This window comes from Chlorocebus sabaeus, chromosome 22, assembly GCF_047675955.1.
Source record: "Chlorocebus sabaeus isolate Y175 chromosome 22, mChlSab1.0.hap1, whole genome shotgun sequence".
Taxonomy (NCBI): Eukaryota; Metazoa; Chordata; class Mammalia; order Primates; family Cercopithecidae; genus Chlorocebus; species Chlorocebus sabaeus.
Window position 1 is genome coordinate 68784388 of NC_132925.1, and position 21437 is coordinate 68805824.

Genomic DNA, 21437 nt, shown 5'->3' on the forward strand with positions numbered 1-21437 from the left:
TGGAGGGACAGAAGAGGTAGTGGTGGTGGCGGCGGGTGGAGGCGGGGGGTCTGTTGTATATATAGTCACATAAACAGACACAACACACTTTCTCTTCATCGTGGGATAGAGTGTAGTATTGTCTCAGCAGCTGTATTCCTATTTAGAAGTTAAGACATTTTATTTTTGAATTGCCCTGAGTTTTACATGAATGTTACTTGAAGCTGAGCTTGTTTTAGAGATCCAGAGTATGTCATGTTAGCATGCGGTTCTAAGAAAATCTTTTAATTCATGTTATTGTATTCTTAGTACCCAGAAGCATTAATACCACTGTTGAAGTGCTTTTCAAGAATAGAAAATACAGTGCCCCTAAAATTGAAAACTTTTTTGTTTACTATTCCTAAACTGTTTTCTGTATATTTCATAGGCAGAGCTTCTACACACAGAAGTAAAGAAACCTTAAAAGTAGTATGTGACAGTAAATACCATTTCTATCAGGAGAAAGCAAATTCTGTATTTTGTTTTTTAATAAAAATGGCTCAGCGAAAAAAAAATTATGTATTTCAGTTATGTAATCGCAAATATAATTTCATATATTTCTCAAAATATTGAGTGTTTAAGAACCTACTGTTTAATTGGATGTATATCTTTATACCAGAAAAATATTATCTGAACACACACACACACACACACACCATGTTCGAGTGTAAAACCACGAGTGGTTTCCAGAGATGAGGATGATATATATGTTTTAAGTAAAATTTTCAACTATCCTTCCAAGATTATTTTGGAATTTCTGAGGCAGACACCGAAGAACTAAAAGATGCATTAAGCATATTGGTTTAGAAGAGTTTGAAGAATAGATAGAAGAATAGAATGGTGGACACTGAGAATCAGTTTGGAGCCACTGGGTGAAGTGTGGTTTCTGTTGTTTCCAGTGAGGATAGATACATATGTCTGGAAGCCAGTCTTAGCTCTTGCTTTACAATCTCTTATAATGTATTTTTTTTTCAAGAAAGAAAACCTTAGGGAGCATTAAAGAAAAGGTTCTAGGCTGTTGTCCTTTGCTATACTTGGTTTTGATGTCCTAAGGTTGATTCGTCCATTTACTGCAGAGTGATTGAATTACATCTTTATCCATAGGCAGAGCAGGAGGCCATACCCTGAAAAACGCCGACTGATGCACTTAAGGTATTTGTTGCAATCTCATCGGCTGTTGTGGAGCCTGCACAGATTTCCTGTGACATAGAAAACTCTTCTTGTTTAGATGCACTGTGCTCAGTTTCATTTTCTTTTTATTTTATTTTATTTTTTTTTTGAGACGGAGTCTCGCTCTGTCGCCCAGGCTGGAGTGCAGTGGCGGGAACTCAGCTCACTGCAAGCTCCGCCTCCCGGGTTCACGCCATTCTCCTGCCTCAGCCTCCCGAGTAGCTGGGACTATAGGCGCCCGCCACTGCGCCCGGCTAATTTTTTTCTCTTTTTTAGTAGAGACGGGGTTTCACCATGGTCTCGATCTCCTGACCTTGTGATCCGCCCGCCTCGGCCTCCCAAAGTGCTGGGATTACAGGCGTGAGCCACCGCGCCCGGCCCAGTTTCATTTTCTAAAAGGTTATATATCTGCAGTCAGGTGATAGATTAGCAAGGAGGCAAGTGGGAGAAGAATAGTCCTTTTCATGTCTTAAGGCACATTTGAAAGTAAATGGATCTAAGAGACAGTCTAATTCTGGGAGACTAAGTTTGTTTGAATTTTTTTTTTTTTATGGTCCTTATTTGTCTGCACAAAAATTGTGCTTAATCTTCATCATACTACACACCAGAATTAGAATATGGATCAGAAAAGAATTCAGATTCCACTGAGCCTTAATCTAGATATAAAAGCAGGCTGAGTTTTCCAATCGTACATGCAAAAAAGAAGCAACTGTGGAATTATATGCCACTACTTAATCTCTTGAATCTCTCAGTTTATATTATCTGGTAGGTTTCTAGACGTGGCTGGATTAAAAGAAAATTCCAGTCAGCACATTTTAACTGAATGTAGCTGACAAGACACATGAGCACCTTCAGTTAAAGATAGTTGAGTTTAAGCTTATAGAATTGATAATTAAAAAATCAATTAGGTCTGGTACAGTGATTATCTCAGCACTTTGGGAGACCGAGGCAGGAGGATTGCTTGAGGCAAGGAGTTCAAGTCTAGCCTGGACAACATAGAGTGACCCCAATTTCTATTATAAACTTTTTTTTTTTTAAATTAGCCTGGCATGGTGGCATGCACCTGGAGTACTCCAAAGGCTGAGGTGGGGGGATCATTTGAGCCCAGAAGTTTTGAGGCTGCAGTGAGCCATGATCACACCATTGTACTCCAGCCTGGGCAACAGAGCAAGATCCTGTCTTTTAAATTAAAAAAACAAAAAAACAAAAAACAGTTATTAGTTAGCCAGCTTTGTATACATATAAATCCTTCAAATGAATATTATGTAGCATTACCGTATTAGGCTTAATTTAAAAATCACGTGTGATAACCAGTTAAATACCAAAAAAAAAGAAAAGACAAAGTTTTCACTATAAGTACGGTCTCACTGTACACTAATCTGCCAATTGTCTCAGGAGTTTCTTGTCACTGCCTTGGATAAGTTTTCTCTCTTACTCATCAGTGCATTTGTGAAATATGTGTCCTTCCAAGCTCTTCTTTGATTTCTGTGTAATATTCTTTTCCCTCCATTCTGATGGGCAAGGAAGAGTCTCTGCCACAGTGAATAACCATCTAGCCCCATGATCTTGATCGTGGCTTAGCAGCTTTAAGATTGCTTTCTGACATGATCTGGGAGTGCTCGATGGGAAAATTTGTTGGAAAAAGGTAGCATTGTGAGAGTTACTGTTTGTTTTCAAAGTACTGAGATGGCTAATGATCTCAGCTGAGTTGCATATGTATTTCCATGCCATTTGGAAAACTCCTTCTCCCCCACTCTTGCCCCCGTGCATTTTGCTGGCTCCTGTGAGCAGCCACTGCAGTAGCAGCAGCTCTGGGGTTTGGTGAGCTTCAATCTGTTAAGGAGATAAATAATGTGCTTGGCACGACACTCCTACTCTCCTCTTTAATTTGTCTTACACAAGGAAAATTATAATTAAATCATTCAGGGTAAACCCTTGAGTGTAGAGAAGGGAAAAAACACACTTTGGTAAAGATTGCCAATAGAAACCCACTTCCCTGTTGCGCAGGGTAGAGACATTTATCAATATTCAGCACTATTACGGGAGGAGCGGCCCATGTGATTTGTGAGGCGGATGCCAACGTTCAAATCAAGGCTTGTTAAGATCCTGTCCCTGTGTAATCATGGACATTCAGCATCATTAGAATTCAGTACTGGCACCATGCTTCGTGCTTTGATTTTCTCCCCACAGTTAATAATGTTTATTGTGCTGATTATATATAAATTCATTGGTGCAATAAACATGCCTCTGTTGTCAGTGCCTGAGAAAAGTGTGGTGGGGATCAAGTTCAATGGCAGCGGCTAAAGGGGAGCAGCCAGAGGAAGCAGGTGCATTCAAGCCTCTTGATGTCATTTTATTCCATGGGAACAGAGAGTCTCGACTTCTTAGGGAAACAGACAAAACTCAGGCCTGGGATACCTGTAAATGTGAAGATACGGTCTTGTTTCCCTGTCTGATTGTCTTGCTTTAGGAAATTCCAACTTTTGGTGTGGGTAAACAGAATCAACAAAATGCAAATGAAACATTTATTAAAATGCTAAGTTTAGTAAAGCCCTTTGAGCTTCTCGGATCAAAGCAGCTATGTAAATACAAATAGCAATTACTATTTAAGTAATTGCCTGAATTAAAATTCGAAATATTACATTGCATTATGGTGCACTAGGGAAAGGGACGAGAACTCACATTTAATCAGTTCCTTCTCTGTGCCAAGCGCTGGCTAGACTCTTGCATATGGAGTGATATCTCACTTTATCCACCTGACCACTCAGGAAGCAGTAAGGATGATTATACCCATTTTACAGATGAGGAAATCAAATAATAGCAATTAAATAACTAACCCAGGGTCATAGAACTGGTGGTTAGTGGCATATCCAAGATCCAAATTCAGGTCTGTGTTTTAGTCTGCAAAGTGGTACTTAAAGTTTTCATTCAGCTTAGAAGTGAATACTAAATTATGATAAAATCAGTGTCCCTAAAAGATATTTTTTAAATTTAATTGAAGTTCAGTTTGACAAAACATGTATTAACTTAGCCTACTGTGTGCAAATCACTGCATTTAAAGGAAAATACCAGAGTTTTCTCTTTTATGGTGTATGTTCATATTTACTAGACCTTTCATGAAGCAGGATAGGTGGGATTTACAAGCTATAAATCATTTTGGTCTGAAACAGCACAGAATGTAAATGAACCTCATGGGGGATTTGCACACAGGCAAATCCAAAACAAGCTTATTTCCTTTAACGTATCCCCACTTTTTCCCTGCCTTATAAATCCTGTGTTTCCTCAATGAACACATCATATGCTTTTTATTCCATTTCAGCTGTCCTCTATAGTCCAAATCAGAAATATGCCCTTTTTTCTCATCCCAGCTTTTTTGCTTTCAGTTCAGCCACCATCATTAGATGTTTTATAAGTCGAGTATTTCTCGGATTCACCGCTTTCTAAATATTTGTTCCAAGGTGTCCTTAAGCATTTGGTCAAAAGATGTTTCCTTAAACCCTGATCAGATGGTGGTTGGGCAGTCTCTGCTTTTTTTGGGCATCATATTATTCTCAAAAACGGGACCCACACTGGGCTCTTTACTCTATGAGATCTAACCTGCCCTCTCTCCAGTCACGATATTCCTTGCCTCGTTCTCATCATTATTGACAGAGCCCTGTGTATTACAGTCGCTTGCATTTTCTCCACTCCACAGTTGGCAGTTGCCTTCAAATAACCCCTGAAGGTTTCCGCCTGGCTAGTGTACTTACAGACAGTTTCACTTGATACACAGTCTCTGTTTTTGATTTGTGGCCTCTTGACATATTGCCATGTATTTGACTATGTAACAATAACATTTGTGTTTACAGGCCTTGTTATTTTCAAAAGGCAAGGAACTTTGAAACATGTACATGTCTAGTGTTGCTTTTTTTTTCTTTTTTAAACTAAATTCTGTGTTCATGAATAAATGTCAGTGCTCTTGGTTTACTTGCTAAAATTCTAGAAGTTAGTTTTCAGAACTGTCCCTGATACACAAGCCTTTAACTGGTGCTTGTTTTCATACTGATATGTAGGACCCGTTGACATTTAAGCAGTAAACTCTAGTTCCCATTATTTTGAATACTTTTTCCTCATTTCAGTTTTGTTTTGTTTTGTTTTCCAGAAAATCAGAGGACAATTTGTATTTATTTTGAAGTACTGAGCAAGCTAGTTATTTTAAATCTTTCTTTCCCATTAGAGCATTTCGGAGAACCTGTGGTCAAATTCCCCCAAATTGTCTTCAAAATTGTTACTGCTACTTCCTGCCAACGTGAGTCAAGGCATTTAAACAATCTATAACACTGTAACAGAGCTCAGCAAATTATGGTCAGCCCGCCCTGCTTCCTTTTGTAAATAAAGTTTTATTGGGACAGAGTCACATTCATTTACGTATTGTCTACGGCAACTTTGACAGTACAATGGCAAGTTTGAGTAGTGGCTGCAGAAACCATATAGCCTACAAAAACTGAAATATTTACAGAAACAGTTGCTGACTGCTGACCTTCACCATTAGCCTGGTGTTTCTCAGATTCCCTGATGATATTCTTATAGGGTATTTGTTAAACTCACAGCTTCCTAGGTCTTTCTCCTGAAACCTGGACTTTCTTGATCTGAGATGGGTGCAGGAATTTGCATTTGCCCTACATACCCTCGAGTCTTGCTATGCAGAGGCTGCAGACCAGCAGCTCTGCTATAACCTGGAAGCTTGTTAGAAACTCTTTTCTCTGGCCCTGCCCCAGACCTGCATCAGGATCTGCGTTGTAACAAGAGCCTCAGGGGTTTGGAATACATGTTCAAGTTTGAGAAGCAATGGAAGCTGTGTGTTTATCACTGAGGTTTTGACACTTGGAAAGAACAGGACTTTTCTCCAGACACTTGATTCACATCCCAGACAGGTTCTCATCAAAAGTCTGGGCTGTAGTTAAGGTGGTCTGGGGAGCAGCCCACGGGGGAGCCACCAGACTGGTTCAGTCCTCAAAACTAGTGGCTTGCCATTCTTACATGAACCAACAGAATAGAAATCATATGACTGAAAGGACCAGACCCCATTTGCTTCCTTTCGTTAGGAGCTACCACGAGACCACTCCTTGGCTGTGTGATCACAGGCAAGTGACACAACTTTAAGGTTCTGTTTTGCTCTTGTCAAGGATGAAAGGACCTGACATGTGATGGTGGTGATGAGAATGCAGCTAACATTTATGTAACTCTTACTTTGTGCCAGACACAATGCTCAACAGACTTGACACAGGCTTGATACTATACTGATTTTCCTATGTGATCCTCCTGGTAATCTTATGGGGTATTCTCCCCTTTGTACAGAGGGTGCAGCTGGGGCCCAGAATGATGTTATCACTTACACAGGTCACATAGCTAGTTAGTGACCATGCAGGGACTAGACCTGAGATTTCCCTGACCCTCAGGGACTTGCAGTGACTGCCAGATTCTGGTGGCTCCCCGGTGGGCTGCTCCCCAGACCACTTTCACTACAGCCCAGACTTTTTAATTTATTAATTAATTTATTTTTTTATTATGCTTTTAAGTTCTAGGGTACATGTGCATAACGTGCAGGTTTGTTACATATGTATACATGTGCCATGTTGGTGTGCTGCACCCATTAACTCGAGATTTACATTAGGTATATCTCCTAATGCTGTCCCTCCCCCCTCCCCCAACCCCACGACAGGCCCCAGTATGTAATGTTCCCCTTCCTGTGTCCAAGTGTTCTCATTGTTCAGTTCCCACCTATGAGTGAGAACATGCGGTGTTTGGTTTTCTATTCTTGCAATCGTTTGCTGAGAATGATGGTTTCCAGCTTCATCCATGTCCTTACAAAGGACACGAACTCATCCTTTTATATGGGTGCATAGTATTCCATGTTGTATATGTGCCACGTTTTCTTAATCCAGTCTTATCATTGATGGACATTTGGGTTGGTTCCAAGTCTTTGCTCTTGTGACTAGTGCCCCCGTAAGCATACGTGTGCATGTGTCTTTATAGCAGCGTGATTTATAATCCTTTGGGTATATACACAGTAATGGGATGGCTGGGCCAAATGGTATTTCTAGTTCTAGATCCTTGAGGAATCGCCACACTGTCTTCCACAATGGTTGAACTAGTTTACAGTCCCACCAACAGTGTAAAAGTGTTCCTATTTCTCCACATCCTCTCCAGCACCTGTTGTTTCCTGACTTTTTAATGATCGCCATTCTAACTGGTGTGAGATGGTGTCTCATTGTGGTTTTGATTTGCATTTCTCTGATGGCGAGTGATGATGAGCATTTTTTCATGTGTCTGTTGGCCAGCCCAGACTTTTGATGAGAATTAGATTACAGAGTGGGGTAAGCTTTGGATCAAGTCCAGATGGTAGCCTCCACTGGTTGTAGCTTGGGGCCAGACCTATCTGTTCAGCAGTAGTTTAGAAGAAGCCCACAAGAAAATCCCTGTTGCCAGTTCCCTTTGCCCTTACCTCATCTTTTTGCTGGCCGGGAAGTCAGGAGGTTAGAAACCGGTGATGCACAGTGGAGAATATAGAGAGCATGCTGGGCATGTCTTGTCAGGTGTAGGGGACCAGAAGGAGGACCAGGTGTGGCTAACTGCAGAGGCCTAAGATACAGGTGCTTATTTTTGCTCCAAAGCAGACTCTTGGCAGCATCACCTGTCCCATGTCTATCTGTCGGGGAGGTAACCTACTTAGGGCAAAAATCATTCCTGCTGAGGTCAGAGAAGCACCCTGGGGGGTGAATCAGCATTTTGTACCCTAAACATGCTGCCTGGTGTTTGGCAGCCATCGTGCTTTGAAGAACTGTGATCTATGTGTGTGATTGCTTAAAACCAATCACTTTTGGGACTTAGAAGTGGGAGAAAGGATTCTCTCAGGGCCATGTGGCATGGTGCCATATCACCGCCTGTCATTCACACATGCAGGGAGGGCACCAGGAGAAAATCTTTAAAATACTGGCATGCCGTAAGGGAAGGGTTTATGGGGTTTTGTTTTGTTTTGTTTTGTTTTTTTACTGTTCACTTTGTGGGGTGATTAAACAAAAAAACCTCAACTATTATTCTCTAACAGCTGTTGTGCCTTACCTCAATAAAGGGCCTTTTACCATAACACAGCATCATTAGACTCTATAAATCTCTTTCTATTTATTGTGTTTAAATGATAAATGCTTTCCAATAAAATGACATCATTGGTCTGGAGAGTGATGTTCATTTTCTGAGTTACTCTGAAATTTGGTTGATTTGAATTTTTTTATTGGGATGTTGTATAATAGGAATGTCAGCCACAGGCTATTCCATGTCTAATGTGCCAGATTTCCCACCCACAACCATCTCTGGACCCCCCATTTCTTTCACCTTGTAAGGCAGACCTTCTTTTTTGATGCGCCGCTGCTGCTGATACAGGTTCTCTGCCAAATTCCTTTGTTGGCACCCAGGCATTTTGCAAGTATTTGCGTTTAAGTGGAAAGGCCTGTGCTCTCTCCTCCCATGTGTGTCTTAGCTTTCCTTAACATTTATTCCACACCAACGGTGTGAGGGAAAGCAGGTGGCAGGAGAAGAATGAGAGCCAGCCTTTTGGAAACTCTGATGGTATTGTCCATGGTACTCGGTTTTACTCTATTACCTATAAAAAGTTGTTGAATTACTCACCTTTACCACTTAAATTAGACAGAAGATTTTCTTTGAGGGATATTGAAACCAACCAAAAGTGCAAAGGGAAGTCAAGGGCCTTCCCTTTAAAAGGAAAAGTGGCTTGGAAAAGTCTTATTCTTATAATAAATGACAGCTGGGAGTCTTACGCTCTTAAGCCAGTACTGGAGCCAGATGAGGGGGGACCTATGCTGGAGACTTAAGCGGATGTCATGTTCCTTTTCAAGATTTGCAAAGATGTTTTTTTGCACGGTTATTCTGTTTTATTGCTGTGTTCACACCAGTGTTACCCCGTAGCCTGGCTCCGTAGGTCTTTCCGAGGGAGCTACCACTCTGCTGACTGGCTCACTGGGGCAATGCAAATGAGTGTGTTACATATGTACAGCATTCCTAAAGTTCTTTATTCCATACCCCTTTGTAATCAGTCAAGGCCTAAGTATATTATAAACTATATTCTCCTCATTAAAACAATAGTGGAAGCTCACAAAGGGAAATTGTTAATATGTGTTCCAGCTTGTCACTTCTGCCTGTGTGAATAAAGAAGATAACCGTTCCTTTGGGAAACTATTTCAGGAATTGAGCAACAGATACGCTAGCCAGAGAATTCTCTTAACTGTAATTTTCCTTTTTGTGTGTACTCTAAAATAACATCCTGTTGGGCTCCTCAGTGCCACTGCACAGACAGAGCACAATTGCCACAGCCCAGGTGGTGTTAATATGGGACAATCCCCCCGGGCACATGTCGCCAAGAGTTGTACAGCTTGTTCAGTGTCTTCGTCCATATGGCAATCTGTCCCATTCACAGGAAGGCATCAGGGCTGCGCTGGGCGGGTACTGCGGTCAATGTAGTGTGAAGAGCAGGCCTCCACTCTACAGCCTCTGTTGTGCAGTTTTATTATAGATCTGAGTTATGACACGCACACACTCACATGTACTCTCTCAACCAAGAAGAGACGCGAGAATAGCCGTGCTGGCTTCCTTTCCTCCCCCTTTATTTTTTGAAGCACATGGTTAACTCAGCAGGTGCAATTACTGCATGAAACACGCTTGGTTCATAGAAAGTCAGTTAAAAACACACATCCACATGGACCTTTCTGGGTGGGTGGTTGTGTGTTCATATAAGGACTGCATGCTTGTGCTAGGATTCTTCTAGAAATTAGTGGGTTTTGTTATTCTCGCTCTCTCTTCCCCACCTTTTGTTTTTTGTTTTTTGTTTAGTATTTTCCACAGTGAAAACTGTTTCGGTTGTCCAGTTTGGATTGTTGGCCTAATATTGTTGGTTTCGAAGTCTTAAAATGAAAGAAGGAAAGAAAAGAGAAAATCATTATCAGCCTCAGAAATCTGAGAGTAAAACATTGGCTGGAGGTGTGAGAAGTGCAAAGAATCAAGAAAACAGAGATTTCCCAGTGAATAGGGTGAAAAATAGGGACTTTTTAAAAAAACCCTTTGGAAAATTCACCAGGAGGCAAAAAGCCTTGTCCATTTATATACCCAAGCCTTGTTCTGCTTTTGTGTAACTATTTGTGTTCTTGTTTGGTAAACAAACAGACCCCATAGCAACTGTAGCTGATGATATTTATACTACCTGTAAGACTTCCCTAAACAAATAGACAGACTTTTATGACCTTCAAATTTCATTCCTTTTATAGTCTTCAAGGAAATCAGTCTAATGGCAGGCTGGTCTCTCTCTTTCTCTCCATTGCTTTTTTAAAAGTACTCTGAGGTATGTCTTTGAAGGAGCTTTTGTGTATTGTGTATTTTACATCTTGGTTGTGAATGTCAGGTTTTTGAAGATGTACTATGGCAGAAGGAAAGAGAAACCTGAAGTGTTTGTGCAAATGATGTGATATTTGCTTTCAAAGGAGTTGCTTTAGTAATCAGTGGAATTCCGGGTCATACATCCAAAAAGTGAACACTCCACCAAAATCATGACCATAGACCCGAGAATCAGGCAGAGTGTCTGAAATATTGATAGAAACATTGTGGTACATATGAGCCCCTATATTCAACTTACATTTTTCCATATGAGTCAGATTTGTGACAAGAACAAGATGTCTCGTGTTAAAGATCAGTGTGAGAGAAAAATGGCAGTTTACTTTAATTAGAAAAAAATTGACACCAAGAGCTGGAATAATCCAGTGGCGTTTGAATAAATTAGAGGACTGTACAGACAGAAATAAAAAGAAACTCAACAAGGATAAATGGGAAGTTGTCCCAAGTGCAAGAAAAAATGTGTTCCTAAGTGGGACAGAAGTCACAGGACACTTCCAAGGTGTATCCATTCAACCTAACTTACCAAAGCTCTAACCACAGGCCAGGTGTGGTCCTAGTGTGGGAATGTATCTGTGAGCTGCACAGCCTGTCCTCAGGGAGCTGACCCTGCAGTAGAAGGGAAATAGAACAAACAAATCATTTACACAAGAAAAGAACTGTTAAGTTCTGGAAACAGAAAAAGTAGGAAAGGGACTAAGTGTAATTTGTGGGGCTGAGGTTACTGTTGGGGTAAGTTGGTCTGGCAAAGTCTGTAGGTGACCCTGGAACAAAGGTGAATAAGAAAGGGAAGACCCCCTCCAATCTAAGGGCACATCAGAAGCAAAGGCCCTGAGGCAGAGGCAGACATACAGATATTTGGCTGTGTTATGGACTATACTGGTTTCATGTTAGGCCACTGTGTTGTTTGGTGGTGTTTAGCCTCCTATCAGAACCCAACATGATTATCACAAAGTAGGTGTTTAATAAAATCTGCTGAATTAAAGGTAGAGAGGAGTTTAACCCAGTTAACCCAGTTTAACTCCAAAGACTGGACTGAAGAATGCAGGCTGCTCTACTTAAGTTACTTGAGCTTGGTGTGCCTCAGTTTCCCACCCCTGAATCGGATATGCTGCCAGCCCTTACCTCATCTTAGATCAAAGTGCGAGGATTAAATGAGTTAATATATGTTTTAGTTGCTGAGCACATAGTAGGTGCTCAATAAATATTAACTATTGTTAATTATTATTAAAGCTACATATTCATTCATACCACATGTATTGAGCATTTATTGTATACTAACACTGTAGATTCTGGGAATTAAAAGTTGACCACAGCGTAGTTCTTCCCCTTCAGGAGCTCATGGCTAACCAGAGAAACAAACATAGAAACAGAGACTTGAAAGTCAGCATATTATTAATAACTATGGTGACAGAAGTATATACAAAACGTAACAGAGGGCATGACTTGTTAAAAATGGGCCAGGCGTGGTGGCTGATGCCTACAATCCGAGCACTTTGGGAGGCCCAGGTGGGTGGATCACATGAGGCCAGGAGTTTGAGACCAGCCTGGGCAATATAGTGAGACCCTGTCTCTACAAAAAATAGAAAAATTAACTGAGCATGATGGTGCATGCCTATAATCCCAGCTACTCAGGAGGCTGAGGCACGAGAATCACTTGAACCCGGGAGGTAGAGGTTGCAGTGAGCCGAGATCACACCTCTGGACTCCAGCCAGGGCGACAGAGCAAGACTCTGTCTCAAAAAAATAAAATATAAAAATGAGCACTAGTGGAACATCATAGTGTATGTATATCCCCCTACATCTGCCTCACATGAGATTTTCTAACACAATGAACTCTGTAAAGGAAAGGTTTTATCTCTCTTGTCCATTGCGACGTCCCCACCACCCAGCACAGCCAGCCTGGCATACAGTAGGCACTAAATTTCATTGCAGAGACTACATGAAATGTTCAGTAGAAAGTGAACTAATGAGATGTCTATACTTGCCACTCTTTGGCCACAGGTGCTGTAAGACAGGGGTCCCCAACCCCCAGTTCACAGACTGGTACTGGTCTATGGTCTGTTAGGAATTAGGTCACATGGCAGGAGGTGAGGCAGGTGAGCGAGTGTAGTTCCATCTGTATTTACAGCCACTCCCCCTCGCTCACGTTACCACCTGAGCTTCACCTCCTATCAGATCAGTGAGGCATTATATTCTCACAGGAGCATGAACCCTGTTGGGAACTGCACATGCAAGGAATCTAGGTTGCATGCTCCTTATGAGAATCTAGTGCCCGATGATCTGTCATTGTCTGCCATCACCCCGCCATGGGACTGTCTGTAGTTGTAGGAAAATAAGCCCAGGGCTCCCAACTGATTCTACGTTATGGTGAGTTGCAATATTATTTCATTATATATTACAATGTAACAATAATAGAAACAAATGCACAATAAATACTATGTGCTTGAATCATCCCAAAACCATTCCCCTGCCCCCCGGTTCCTGGAAAAATTGTCTTCCGTGAAACCAGTCCCTGGTGCCAAAAAGGCTGGGGAGCACTGCTATAAAAGAACCTGGTTAGCTGTTGTCAATACCTGTAGATACTCCAAACCATGAGAAAATTTAAGTTTCTGCTACAAGTACATCTCAATCTTTAGCTTGCCTCAGAATCCCCCTGGAGGAATGGCTAAAGTACAGGCTACTGGGCTCCACCCTTAGTGTTTCTGATTCAGTAAATTGGGGTGGGGCCCCCACATTTGCATTTTTTCCACAAGTTCCCTAGGACCGTACTCTGAGAACCACTGCCCTACAACATCCGCACCTGGTATCCTTATGGTGTGACATTCTTCTAAAGTTCAAAGTGACGGGTAAGTGATCTGGGTTACCGTTACTTAGGAAAATTCAGGTTTCAGTGCCAAGACTCAACATTTCAGAGAGAAAAATTCTCAAGACTGTGGCCGAATACAAGCTATTTTATGGAGCAAAATTTAAAAAAAAAAAAAAAATTTTTTTTTCAATTTTGGCCGTAATTTCATTTGTAAGGGCTCTGGTTTTGTCTTCCTAGATTTTTGTGTGTGTGCTTCAGTTCTCTGCTCTCACTTTATTCCTTTCATCACCTGAGCTCCTACTGATACGTTAAGGCCCAGATCAAATGTTACAGTACTTTGTGTTCCAGCCATCTGTTCAGTTATCACTGTCTCCCCAACTAGAGAATTGGGTAGAACTCTTTCCAAGAACAAGAACTTACTTCTAGTTGTAGTCAATGCCAGTGACCACCAAACTTGATTTTTTACCCCAACAGTATAAAAATGTTGAATATGTACCCCTACTAAGTGTATTTATTTATTATATACATGTTTCTAATATATATTACTTTCGTTATAAAAATTAGTGGCTAAGAGGGTGAGAAATGTGTGTCTACATTTTCAAGTTCTAATACTAATAGGTGTATGTAGAAATCTTAATATTATGACTCATGTGTGTAATATCATATCTTAAATATATGACGTAGGTGATCTGCATCCCAGTTTTGGAGACTGATCTAAGAGCCCAACATGATTATCACAAAGTAATTGTTTAATAAAATCTGCTGAATTAAAGGTAGAGAAGAGCTTAACCCAGTGAATGTTAATGAGGCATCTTGTACGGTAGAGAAATGAATGTAATTACATAAAGTAGGGAGTAATTCTAAGGAAACACACAAGCAAGTACCTGATAGTTTTGAGCCATTTTGTATCTCTAGCTAACTTGTCCCTTCATCTCCTGCTTTCTGGTCTGGCCTTTGTGTATGGTCCTTCTACTTTTGAAGTATGATGTAACTCTTAGAAATCTTTTGCTGACTCCCATAGAGTACTAGGGAGGGGAAACAAAATAAGAATTAATATTGGAACTTTGTTTATGGTCTTTGGTTTTTTGGGGTGTCATTAGTTCCTCTAACATATGGACAAGGTTCCACATAGACCTTGTGACTCACCAGTACAAACACACTTGCGTTGACATAATGAGAATGCCTGCCTAATGGTGTTAATAACTTTTGGATTAGTGATCCCTATGTCTGTATTGACACAGTTGCTCACACCACTTTTTGGAAAGCATTCTGTTTTCTTAACGAGATCCCAGTGTTAATACTGCCAGTGGTAAACTCTTAGTTACAAACTCAGAATCGCCCTTACTGGTGTCAGAAACAAAAGCTGGACTGCTGCCTCTTCTTGCTCTTTTCCTTTATTTATTCCTTCACTCATCACCTTGCAAATAGAGGCATTTTGTGCTTGTCATCACCTGCTCTGTTTGCTATTGCATTGTGATCCAAACACACCAACCAGCCTCAGATACTACAGCTCTGATTCTCTGCTCCATTCTCCTGCTATGCCACATACATGCTCCTGGCATCTGGGAATCAAGATGGCACATTTTGCCCAGTGTGACTGGAAAGTGGGGAGGTAGGGGAGATTGGTGACATGGTTAGTGATGAAAATAACTACCAGACTTAACTACCTTTCGTGGCACCTAGCCTCAGGTTCTTACCCTTGGTAAAGCAGCCAATTGCTACTCACATAGATAGCTTACGAATAAGATGCCCTTAAATCTGGAGGAAGAAGCTCTAGTCCTAAAAGCATCAGACACACCACACTGTGCTGTTGGGGACTTTGTGGGTCTTTGACCCATAAGTCCAGAATGACCCTGAGGCTCTGCCATCCCCTGTGAAAATTCAAATTAAAGTACGTCTTCAGAGACTTGCTACTGAGTCAGCGTCAACCTGCGAAGTTAACCCAGCTAGGGACTGGATCCTCAAGGACTACTTTGTGAGCTTTTGCTTTTCCAAACTTGAGTCGTTTGAATATGCACCCCATTGTCGTGAGGTTTGCCGTATCTGCTTATGTGATTATTTGTATTATTTTCTTTAAATCAAGTCATTTCTTATATAAAATGAGCCTCATTCTAAGAAATGATACCTGTGAAATCAGAAGTTGGAGACGCTAGATGTATTTTGGTCCATTACAAATTAAGATACATCTGCAGATCTTCAAAGTATGCTTTCTTGCTCCATTTGACATTGTGTGGACTCCATTGAGTGTGTGCATATCATGAGTTGGGATGTTTTGATAGGTTTTTCTCATTTTTTAGAGGGAAGGGACCTTGACTGAATATGGTACTGTGCCAAGTGCATGGAAACCCTGCCTTCCTTGTATGCCCTGATTTCTGATTTCCTAGGAAAAGCCAAGACTGTCACTTAACCTTCCTAAAAAGTTGATTCGTGACTCTGCTTTTCCTCACATACATCCTCAGAGATATGAACCGGGCTTAGAAGATACTTAAAGCAGACCTAGAGTTTGGGGACTGTGAAGTTTTGAGATGCTGTCAAACTCATTGATTCAGTAGTTTACTCTGGGATGTTCCTGATCAGTGTAATATCTGGTAAACATTAATCCCTGACCATATCACCCAACAGATCTGTGCTGATGTAAAATTGTTGTTTGTTAAACAGAGACAGAAAGTGACCTTTTCCCTGTGCTAACTTCCTTCAGCCTTACCTGTTATGTTTAAAAAACAAAAAAGAAATACAGCCTTGCATTAATTTTTAAATAACTTTGAGCCAGCAAGCATTTCTGTGAATTTACAACTATTACTTGGTGAGGTTGCCCAGTGCCACCCCTTGCGTATTTATTTATGTCCGTCCACCTTGCATTTCAACCCACACTTTATAAAGAGGGCACCCTTGTGACTGTTTCTTTAAGCATAGACATTTTTAGATCAGATACAGAGCAGGGAACACCCAAGATCCTTAGTACTCAAGTTATGGTCCACGGCCCAGCAACTCTGGGGGCTTTTTCCGCATGCGTAGTCGTGCCCCACCCCACCACCCAGAACCACCAAATCGGATTTATATCTGTAGTAAAGTTCAAGAAGCACTACTCTAGGAATAGCAATGGGAAAGGAAGGTTGTATGCCCTTTTCTCCAGACACAGTTCTTACAGTCTCTTAGGGCCCAGTCAACATTCTTTGAGTCATTCTCCTGCCATTCTCAATTTTTGGCTTATCTGCATATACTTATTACTACTATCTACTTAATATTGTTTATAAGTTGTCTCATTTAAATAGGTCTGTGTAAAAAGTAACTGCTGAGATATCATGTTTCTGATGTCCTCATAAAAGCTTTTTCCGACGCAGATGAATATAAGTTCAGAACTATGAAAGTGAGGGTATACCATGCAAACCCACCCAGCACGCCACTAGTGGACCATGCCCTGAGAACCACTATAGAAAAATAACTCTCTATTTCTCCTAGCATAATTTGCAAATCAAGAAAGAAGGGGGGAACAGAAACCAACTCTGGACATAAATGGTTAATAGCTTGCATTTCAGATGTAAAGTTAGTTAAGGTAGTCCTCACATCTCGGAGCACAACATTGAGAGCAGATAATAACAATAATCTCCATCATTGTTTAAAAGCACAAATCTGGCACTTAATAGACTAATTCACAGTCACTCCAATTGCAAGTTTTACTCATGAATATCGTATCACAAGGGAATGTGAAATCCTCTAATTAAACATGATTTGAAAAGCAGCAGAAAATTGAGATGATGAGCGTTCTGGGGAAGGAGAGTCAAGGATTCCCTGCGTGAGAGAGAAAGAGAGAGAAGCATGTGTGTTTGCTACAGTTTGTAGAGAACTCCATCTTTATTCATTCTAGGGTAGCCCCTTTAATAGGCTTTAATAAAACACCCTTCTCTTTGTGGGAGGATTACAGGACCCATTGTCAACTTACTTTTGGAAAACTGATTAATAAACATGTAGGGTGGTGTTTTTCTGCAGTGAGTGAGAAGTGAAAATTAAGGCAGTGTGCTAGAAATGCAGTGTCTAAGTTGTCTCCCAACTCTTCGGTGTGAAATAAGAAGCCCATCTGCTTCTCAAAGTGTTTTCAGTGACAGTTGAAGGAGAAAGGTCATTTTTACAAAGCTGCCAGGGAAACGTATGCGGCGCTTGCATCGTCGTTTCTCCTTTTCCCACGTCTCGTCTGCTCTTCTTCGGGCAGGTGTAAGACCTTTTCCCCCTGATGCTATAGTATGGAACGTGAAGAAACTCTACCTGTTGTTCTGTTTTCTGCAAGAGACTGTGATTGGACTTCAGCTGATTTTGAGGGGCTATACAATAGTATGAAAAACGCCAGAAGAATAAACTGTAAAGTGGAAAATGGTACCAAGTATTTAAGGAATCATGTCTTTGAGATTGGGAACCTACCTTGTTCTTAGAAGAGGTCGTTGCGATCAAGGTTCAAGGCCAGCTTGTCTAGTTTGGTATCATTTTGTGTGACTGAGCATGTTTCTTTTTTTTTTTTTTTTTTTGAGACGGAGTCTTGCTCTGTCGCCCAGGCTGGAGTGCAGTGGCCGGATCTCAGCTCACTGGAAGCTCCGCCTCCCGGGTTCACGCCATTCTCCTGCCTCAGCCTCCCGAGTAGCTGGGACTACAGGCGCCCGCCACTACGCCCGGCTAGTTTTTTTTTGTATTTTTCAGTAGAGACGGGGTTTCACCGTGTTAGCCAGGATGGTCTCGATCTCCTGACCTCGTGATCCGCCCGTCTCGGCCTCCCAAAGTGCTGGGATTACAGGTTTGAGCCACCGCGCCCGGCCGACTGAGCATGTTTCATTTGCGTTAATGATCAAATATTTCACAAATATTTGATAGCAATCAGTTTTTGTAAATTTAATAATTTCAAATCAGAAGTCCGATTATATTTTCAGATGTAACCTCATCACTAGAATGTTCTCAGATCAAATTCATATTCCCATCTTCAAACCTAAGAAGTAAGTGATATGGTTCGGTACAATCTCATTGAAAGTAAGACATGATAACAAAGTCACAGGCAGGGAAATGTGGTAAGAACTAAAAAGTGAAGAGAGAAAAGAGAAAGTAGGATCATTTTGTATAAGCTGTCATTGAAGAATCAGCAAATAAATGTAAAAGCTTTAAAATAGTAGTGGCTTCCATCGATGCATGCCATTGTAGCTTAAGTGTAACTTAGGACACTCTTTATTAGTGATAGGGCTAAAACTGTATATGAAGAGAACCGCTTTCTAGAAACCCAAGGTGTCTGATTTAATGTCATGTTTCAGCTGGGAATAAGCAGTCTCTTACTGTCCAGACAAAAATCACAGGCTGGGATGGACCTGAAAAAGGAGGATTTGGTGGCTTACAGTGTTGTTAGGTTGACATAGAGATGGACATGGGACCAAATAATTTGGAAGGATAACAGACAGACATAGAAGTCTTTCGTCAACAAAATGGCCTTTCTGATGAGTATGCTCGGTGCCTGTCTCAGGCTCGGAGTTCCATAAATGTTGGCTAAATGGATGAAAGTCCTAAATGGTGGGAATGAAGAAGGTGGCCAGTGGGGAAGGGAGGGAGGCGGAACAGCTTTTAAGTCAAAGGAGGTAGGAAAGGGTTGTATAGTACTCTTTGGTTTGTGTATTTGCAGTTGGTTAGGGATGAGTGAGAGGGGAAAAGCAACCAGCCCTCCGCTCCACAGCCGTGATGAAGACACTGATGCTCCTTCCTGAACAGCTTCATTCACTCCTTTAACAGATATCCATTCAGCACCTACTCCTTATTCATCTTGTCAGTACCAGGATGTGCCATTGGTGCCTATTCCCTGTGCCATCTGCATATCCTTGGTGGAAGTTTGGTGGAGGTTTTACCACTGGGAGGAGCTCTTGTGTGATTCTCAGTTTTCAAACGAGGGAACTGGAGGGCAGAGCAGTGAAAGGACTTGCAGGATTCCTGGTTACAAGCCGAGCTGTCATGACAAATGAGGCCTCCCGACACTGCACTCCCAACCCTTCCTATAGAGAAATAGCGCTGGCCCTCAGGAAAAGGAACAGTTATACTCCATTTACATGTTAAGCAGAGAAAGCCACGTAGCACATTCTGCAGAGGTTTTTCAGTACACAAAGGATCAACAGGATCTGGGAAACAAAGTTTCCCCTAGGCACTTATTCTTCAAAAAGTTTGGCTGCTAGGGTTTTATTTTTATTAAAAATCTATCTCTCCTGCTACCCGTCAAACCTCAAAAGTTATTTTATAGCTTAATGTAATTTTGAAAGTTGTTATATAATTTTAACTATAAATTCTTTTGAAAACATGAGCAGTATGTTGGGGAAAAAGAAATCTAAGAAAAGTGAAATTTTAAAAATGCCAACGCTTACATTTACGTTCATTTTGACAAAAGTATCAAACCATTCATTGGAGGTAGAGTAGTGTTTTCATCAAACGGTGCTGGGACAACATTTGAAAAAATGAAGTTGGACCCCTGACTCATATCATACGCAAAAATTAACTTAAAACAGACCACAGGCTTAAATGTGAAAGCTAAAGCTATAAAGTTCTGGGAAGCAAACCTAGAAGCAAATCTTTGTTGCCTTGCATTAGGCAATGGTTTCTGAGATGTAATACCAAAAACAGAAGGAACCAAAGAAAAAATATATAAATCGGACCTCATCAGAATTCAAAATGTGCTTTAAAGCACACCGTAAAAAAAAAGTAAAAAGACAACCCACAAAACAGGAGTAAATATTTGCAAAAAGACAGCCCAATTAAAAAATAGGCCAAGGCTCTGAATAGACATTTTTCTATAGAAGATACACACGTGGCAGTAAGCACATGAGAATATGTGCAGCCTCATTAATCATTAGGGAAATTCAATCAAAAGCACAATAAGGCACCATTTCCTAGCTGTGAGGATGGCTGGAATAAAGATACACAACAGGTATTCGCAAGGACATGGAGAAATTAGAACCCTCACACGGTGCTGGTGAGAATATGAAGTGCTTTGGAAAGTGGTCTGAAAGTTCTTCCAGATGTCAACCGTAGAGTTACCACAGAACCCAAAAATTCAGCTTCTAGGTAGATATCCCCTAAAATTGAAAACAGATACTTAAGAGTACATGTACGTACACGTTCATACCAGCAATACTCACAATAGCCAAAATGTGGAAATAACCCAAATGTTCATCAACAGATGAATGGATAAATGTGCTATGTATGTACAATGGGATACTATTCAGTTACAAAAGGAAATAAAGTACTAGTAAATGCTACAGTGTAAACGAATGAACCTCCAAGGATTATGGGAAATGAAAGAAACAAGGCAAAAAAGAACATATACTGTATGATTCCCTTGATGTGAAATGTCCAAAATAGATACACCTCTAGAGACAGAAAGATTAGTGATTGGCGGGGGCTGGGAGTTGGGAGGAAGTGGGGAATGACTGCTAATGGGTACAGGATTTCTTTTGAGGGATGATAAAAATGTTCCAAAAGTAGCTGGTGATGATGGTTATACAACTCCGTGAATATTGAATTGTGCACTTTAAATCAGTGAATTGTATGATATGTAAACTATAACTCAGTAAAACTTGAAAAATGTATTTCCACAATTTTGAGTGAGTAGAGAACAACCAACGTAGTCTTCTATAATTTAATTTATCATATAACATGCCAGTGAAATAAAATACAGTTTATAATCTTGGCAGGATTTCCTTTTTTTGGTGTTTGTGGGGAGGCATAAACCCTGATGGGCACTGATACATGTAGCCTTTTGCTACAGATAAATCGGAAATTTGGAGAGGAGGAAAACAAAGGCAAATTTGGAAAGAGGCAGATTTGGAAAAGGGAAGAAAAATTAAGGGGAAACATAAAAGACAGACATGAGAACTTGGGTCAGTGCACAGGAAAAGCTGGGAATCTGCCTTCAGGTGAAGGGAAAACTGGGATTTCAGTTGGCAGGAAATGGCTTGGCAGATATCAAGGTCACCCTTTGCTTCATCTCCTTCAGAAA

The 21437-nt window shown here is 40.9% G+C and overlaps 1 protein-coding gene across 16 annotated transcripts in view; it reads left to right on the forward strand.

The window, feature by feature from the left end:
* Window positions 1-21437, forward strand: part of FOXP1 (forkhead box P1) — a 628854-nt gene that overhangs the window by 543445 nt on the left and 63972 nt on the right. The window lies entirely within an intron of this gene.